At 42.1% G+C, this 7347-nt stretch overlaps 1 protein-coding gene across 1 annotated transcript in view; it reads right to left on the bottom strand.

The window, feature by feature from the left end:
• Positions 1 to 7347, bottom strand: part of DCC (DCC netrin 1 receptor) — a 189834-nt gene that overhangs the window by 180399 nt on the left and 2088 nt on the right. The window lies entirely within an intron of this gene.

A 7347-nucleotide genomic window follows, 5' to 3' on the forward strand; every position in this document is an offset into this window, starting at 1 on the left:
TGCATACAGAAAATGTTGCTCCTGGATGTCAGTAATACTGATCTAAAAGCTTTCCTGGCAATCTGCATTGAGGACCAAGTTCTGAACTGATAAAGATGAATTTGACTTTTCTGCTTTTAAAGAATTAAAATTTGCATCTTTTTAGTTACTCGTGTTTAATTCACATAGAACATTTAAGCCTGTTAACACATACTATGTTGCCACAGGCCTACATTAAAAATTATACTCATTTTTCAGGGGGATAAATTAACACAGAAAGAGACTGGGCTATATATAGGAACTGTCTACATCTCAGAGAAAGTGGTTAATGTTCATGACATTATCCATTTAGTATTTTTTTTTTAAATTATAACCTTACCTAAGCGAAGACTATTCAAGCGATTGCCACTGTTTTACACTTAGAGTCTGTTACAATAAGAACATCTACTATAGGTTATCTATACTTTTAAAATACCATCAATTAGAGCTTGCTGATGAGATCTGAAACTCGATACTTTTTCAGCAAAAATGAGAAAACTATCACACTTACAATCTTCAACCTCTTGCTGCAAATCACACTTTCCCTAAATATCCCACCTATCCTGATGCCAAAATAACATTTCAAGACATCAAAATAAAATTTTCAGCCAAGACAGTACCTCAAAATATTTTTATACCTTCTAACAACTATTTCAATTCCTTGATTTGATTTTTTTTTAATATAGAGATGAATTTTTTTTTATCTATTTCAGTTTTTAAAGACTTTTGAAAATCTCACTGAATGTATTTAAACATAAAAGGAACACTCAGAGTTTAAGTTAAGCATCTCATTTCAGAAAAAACAAGATGTTTTATTCAAGTTAAAATATAAACCTTGTGCATTAATTCAAGGCTCTTCCCCGCTCCCCCCCCGCAATATTTGCCTTGGGTTTAGCACTTTAAATCGGTTATTCGTACAGCATGAATTTCAAGTATGACATAAGAACACGAACCTGTTCTCAACTCCAAATCCTCGGTGTTGAAAGGAAAAGCAATTCACATGGAATTTTAATTCCAGAAATAATATCAAATATGTGCTTATTGTCTGGTATTGCTCAGTACATCCATAGCCTGGTCAACGCAGTCTTTGTTACACTCCTGCATTCAGAGAATTTAGTCTTTTTTTTTTTTTTCCTCCAGAACCTTTTTGACCCATCTTACACCTTCCATAGAGCAAACTGTGAAAGTTATAAGTGAGAAAAAAGCTGCAGGAATATCTGTAACTCAAGAGATGCTGCATATGTAACACCTAGGACCTGAAAAAGCGAGGCACTCTTCCAGTAAAATATCCTTAAAGAAGATGTTCTGTAAAGATATAAATTTTGGTGGATTCATCATTTTTTAGAACATCGGCACTTTGGAAAGAATTATTCCCGTTTCATTTTACAGAATGCCCTTTTCTTTTAACAGGGCTAAGCCATTAAATGGCAGAACTGCGGGCAGCTCAGGAAGCTGAGGGGCCGACACCGATTCCTGGGGGAAAGCCTCAGAGATGGTTACAGACCTGTGGCTGTCACTCGCACGGCAATGACGGACTAAAAAAATCTAATTAAAATTTTTATTACATTTTAAAAAGGGGATTAAAAAAATTCTTAATTTATGTTCTTTAAAAAAAAAAATCTATATTCATGTACATTAAAAAAAAACTCTAAAGAAAACAGAAAGTTGGGGTGTAGAACATGAGTTGTCTAATTTTGCCTTGCACTGGCTATTATACAAATATGAATTTGCAATTATATTAAATTTCTACTGCACCGAGATCAGCAGACGAGAGGAGCTGTATTTTTGCACAGTGTTACTTCAACATTGGAAGGTTCATTTAAGCAAACTCAGAATATCAAAGCAACCCACGACTTACACATTCCAGATACACCCACGAGCAGGTTGGGACAGTAATCAAGATCTGTTTTCCTCCAGATTGAGCAAAACAGCCAAGGATGGAGGGTTTGTGCCACTAAAGAACCTGGTTTCGGTATGAGGCATATCCTTTGGCGCAGGGATCCTGGGGCCTGAAGCCCATCTATCTGAAGGCACCACCGACGTTAAGCCATCTAGTACATGCCTTGAGAGGGGAATGCATGGAAAAATTCTGCATTTCACACAGGCAGTTAAAAATGTCATCTCAAAGTTCATGATGAAATGATGGATTTCACCACCCATCCTCCATACCGCTTCTAAAACCCAACGCTAACCTGCAGCAGGAAGATGTTCCTCAGGAAAGCCCTGGGACATGGATCCAGGAGCTCTCATCGTCCCACATTAAGAGATTAAATGGGTGAAAATTGATGAAATGGGGAAACAAGAACCAAATGAATCGCAGTTTTGGTCCGATCATTAAATAATTAAGTTTTGGTCTTGTTTCCAACAGCTAGGAAAAAAGCACACGTTCTATCAGATGACCTTTACAGAGATATGAAATAGGTGAAATTTACTGTCCCAAATAAGTATCAGATTGGACAAGTTACTGGTAGCTCATTACTTACGGTCAAACAAAATGCTCTTTTCCGCACAAGCAACTCCTGTTACCTCTCCTGGGGACCATTTACAAAATGTGGCCTGTCCAGTTTTCATCCAGCCGATTAATCATGCAACACAGTTTCAAAGCGTCACACTCAAAAAGCATTTCTTCAGGCGTCGTGTGCTCAAACCCATCCTCCAAACGCCAGCAGAGATCACGTTGGCACAGCTCATCTGCGAGTGCACGCATCTACATTTGATGTGTTCACACGCATCAGGTTTTACCAGCGACACGGAGCACGTGCCAGGGTGTCAGGGTACATCAGCATATGGTTAGAGATTTTCAGTCCATATGCAGTGATACTAATCTACCAAATAAAAGATCTGTCCTCGTTGCCATACATACTTCTTCCCTTCTGGCTTCTTGCACAGTAATTCATTATTACTTCGTGCCATAACGATGTTCTTAGAAACAAGTCATGCAGCACTAATTTTTATTATGCCTCTTTTATGACATTACGAACCTTGCTATAAATCACTGAAGTTCATGTGTGTCAACAACGCCTGACGCTACTGTACGAGGAATTCGCTCCCGACTCAGCACCTCGCAGGATTAGGCCAATAGCACTCTGGAAATAGAATGTACGTATCTGAAATACGAAATCTCACAGAGACTGGGGAGATTTTGACAGTTCCACCCTCTGCAATAACAACCACATCAGAAGCTAAATACACACTAATGCTTCTCTTTTCTCTCCAGCCTCATTTTCTCAAATACAGGCAAGAGAGATGCACGTACAGATAACAGCTTAATTGCCGAGTTATGATAGAGGGAGGAAGGAGGCTAGTTATCTGCTAAACGGCGTGATCTCAAACCAGTAAACACGGACACCTCCACGAAAGGCAAGGCAGTCTATCTCCTCCTACACACTCCTCTTGACAGGGACGTGCTGCTCACGCTTGCAGAGGAGCACACAGGATCTGTCCCCAGGATGGAGCATGAGACTCTGCAGCTGCAACCGCAGTTAGAGAAGTAAAAATGCCCAGAGGGCCATGCCACAAAACCCAGCACCAACAGACCTCTCCCCAGCCCCGCGAAACTCGGGACATCTGAACTGCCCTCTAGCCTACCCCTGCAAACCAGCCGTGCTATTCTAGGGTTTTATTCTCTGCTCATCACTACAACATCTGACCACCTTTCCGTAGCGGGTGGAAAACCAGGACGAACATGCGTCAACATTTACTCTTTCAACCTCCAGACCTGTTTTGTGCATTGACAGGCACTGGAGGGAAGACAGACAGTGAAGAAGGCAACATTGCACCTTCACTTCTCCCAGAGAAGAGCCAATAGCTTCCCCCCCACCCCCCCTTCTATAGGGAAGAGCCCCTGAAGGGGTGACAAAGCATATGGAAGACAAGAGAGGGATAGATATCCGGGAAACAGGATGCCCACTGCAAGATCTGAAAGCTGAGGTGTGCTGGGGTGGGCAGCAAGAAGAGAGGCCAGGAGGAAAGTCCGGGGAAGAGCACACGTCGGGTGGGCAGAGGTGCAAAAGGGTAAGGTCAGGCCGAAGAAGGCTACAATAACTATCAAAGGAATAGCACGGGTTCAAATATAATCTGTCTGGATCCCCTAAGGAGTCAAAAGTTGTGCTGTCTGTGTTTACTTTGAAATTCAGCGGTGCAACATAGAACTACAAGACCCCATAATTCTACTTAATCCAGGGCAGTTTTGCCCAATGGTTATACCAAAAGCTATTTTAAGGAAGATGTAACCCTGGCACTTACCTGCTATTAAATGTGCAAAACAATACCTTGTACAACTGCGGCCCCTTTGGGGAATTATTTGAACCTGGAGCAGGATGTAGGCAGGAGAGGCAAGGCAAAGAGCTTTGCGCAGGGGCCGACGGGTGGAAAGCATCTACGGGGATGAGTGTTTGCATTGTCACAGTAAAGCTGCTTGGTCAGAGTTAGAAGAAAATGATTTTACTTTTCTCAGATCATTAACTATTGTCACCTAAGAGCTACTCTATGCAAAAAACCAGGCTGGGTCAAGGCAATGAAGATGAAGTCCTGCTGACCAAGGTCTAAGGATGCTGCGTGTGAAGAGCTGCCCGGCACCGCTATTCCAGCAAAGTTCCAGGTATGACTGCAGCTCTGCCAGAAAGGGAGACGTTTTAGTGGTTTCACTTGTTTTTGGAGAGCTGGCGTTCCCCAGGCTGGCAGCTGCAGCCCTCCATGGACATACGCTACATCCACCCACCCATCACCGCTGTGCCAGCACAGCAACAGCACTTAGCACAGGCACGGTCACTATCCACTATTTTATTTTAAAAAGTTACCTATAAACGATACAAACTGCCTTCATATCATTTCTTTAACTGCAGTAAATCTGAGATATTTCTATTTTCATACCTGAGCTTGTTTTGGACACAGCTTGGCCAGCACTTCTCCAAGGGGAGACTCAGGCAGGCTGGTACGTGCACGCACCTCTCTCCTCCCGTGCATGTGAAAGACAGGCACGCCTGTCTGCACATCTGTCTGCATATTATATTCCATTTCTTTCCTTCTACAGCTGAGAAAACTGCTATTCACGTTTGCAAGAAAAAAATCAATGGCAAATATAGCCTTAATGGCTGCTTATGTTCATGCAGTGAAGAGATCTTATTAATTAACTGATACTAGACTGTGAAAAAATAAAAAATAAAACACCAATGGGCAAACCCACCACTGATCAGCTCTCGTGTTCAGAGAAGCGCTATCGCTCTCCCCCTTGGAGCTCTGAAGGCAGGGCTGGCGTCACCGCGCAGGTGACATCTGTCATCATCAATTAGTCACCAAGAAAAATGGGGGGGCGAGGGGCAATGGGCTGTTGATTGCAAGAAATTCAATCACCCGCAAATGCTCCCTGAGGAAATGCTGGTCAGTTAATCTAGTCAGCCATCTCCGAGCCACTGAACAATAGCTGCCACCCATGGAAAAAAGCAGAAATAAACCCAAGATTTTTAAAGCAGCCCAGGGACTTGGAAGGCATTTCATGGTCAAATACCAACAGTGTTAAACAGCAACCGTAGATGTTGTCCTCATCTGTGGTGTTCAAAATGCAGCAGGACAGCGTGAGCACGTTCATTATTTTGCAAGCGAAACTCAGCGGTGCAGCAGCTGTTTCTAGTGGCGATAGGGAGAGTGGCTGGAAGGTCAACTATTTCCCACTGTTCGTGATCGGGTTCTTGTCCTCTTCCTCCCTGTGACCACCAGCTCTCCTGCAACTGCGTGCTGGGCAGGGCTTATTTTTTTTTAGCAAAAGTTAAACTTGCTTTAAAACTGAGCCCTGAAGGGTTTCAAACTACTCGTGAATGTAACAAAGTTGAACAATAGTTTTTGCTGAGAAAAAAAAAAAAAACCATGGAAAATTTTGAAAGCATGACAAACTGAGGTGTTCTCATTGTGAGAAATAATCATTTCTTTTAAGAAACATTATGGTATGTCTCAGCTTGTTCTCAATGAAACTTTCTGACTCTTGATTTTGAAATATCTTCTCATTTTTAATATTGGGATTATAGTTGAACCCCCTTGTCTTTGTTCCTTAGAGCACCCCAAAACAGTGTAAGCTTGGAGCACCTACCAGGGGACCACAACTTGCTGCCACATTTCAGATTTGGGCACTCTGCTGGCGGGTGGACTTTTCAGGGAGGCAGATTACGTACTTAAAACATTTGCCTACACTTAGAGATATCAATCAAGACCCACCTCTAAATCTCCCTTTTACCTCAAGTTATATTCACAGCAGTATGTGGCCACAGAAGTCCAATGAGACCTTCAAAGGTCTTCAGTCAACTGCTATTTAAATGTATAAGAAAGTAAAATCTCTGAATTATGCTGAACGTATACTCACTGCTGCTACTCGACGCCCGTAAGGTTTTGCTGATGGACACACACAAGCCTCCAAGTCTTGACACGGTCAACTCGGGTGAAGCTTCAGCTCTTGCACACCTTGGCAGCTCTTCCAGGGATGGAGCCTCCTCCCCAAACCCAGCGCAGGCTGACAGCAGGATTTAAAAATTTGCTGCTGCCTTTAATATTCGGGCTAAAACCTTTGCTTTCAGGTCCCTCTGTCTGTGTCAATAAGGTATTCTACAGCTGATTTATAAATAATAATAACAATTACAAGCTCAGAATCCCAAGTAAAGCAACAAAATGCTTCAGCATCACTCTCTTCTTAACGGCATTTTCCCTAATGTGGCTAAATGAGGTATTTACTCAGTATTTTAGTTCTTGTGGTTTCTATCCTTAGGCACCTCATTTTTCTCAAATACTATACAACAAATTAGTCCTTTTCTGTAGCTCAGGCTTCCACCGGGCACATTAGGTTTGTTTTTTTTTTTTAAATTTTAGTTCTCAATGTTACTCAAAGTTTTGGCAGAAGGTGGCATATATTACCTGATTTGTTCAGAAATTATTTATCAAAATCACTGACATGAGTGTGAATTTTCAAGGCAGCCATGCATGGCTAATGGTGATGCTTTTGAGGTGAGTCTTTCTGCACCTTTCCTCCTCATCTGAAAAATGGAGAATTGTGAAACCAAGTGTGTTCATCATCATGCAGAGGTTCATACACTCTGGTACCGAGCACCAGAGAAAAGACCAGGAAAAAAATTAATAACACCATCTTCAAAGCAGGGTGTAAACAGCATGAAGGAAATAAGGAACAAAAAGACAAAGCTAAACCTGGAGAACAATACAAAATACGGAGTGTTTCCACTACTGAAGCATCATCTTGGACTCAGTGAGAAGTTTTAGGACCTTACAATTGCGAGAGCAGCCGTGAAGTGTCAGGGAGGCCAACTCCAAGGTGTGCTTTGCAGCAGCAGG

Source organism: Fulmarus glacialis, unplaced genomic scaffold (assembly GCF_000690835.1).
Source record: "Fulmarus glacialis isolate BGI_N327 unplaced genomic scaffold, ASM69083v1 scaffold8940, whole genome shotgun sequence".
Taxonomy (NCBI): domain Eukaryota; kingdom Metazoa; phylum Chordata; class Aves; order Procellariiformes; family Procellariidae; genus Fulmarus; species Fulmarus glacialis.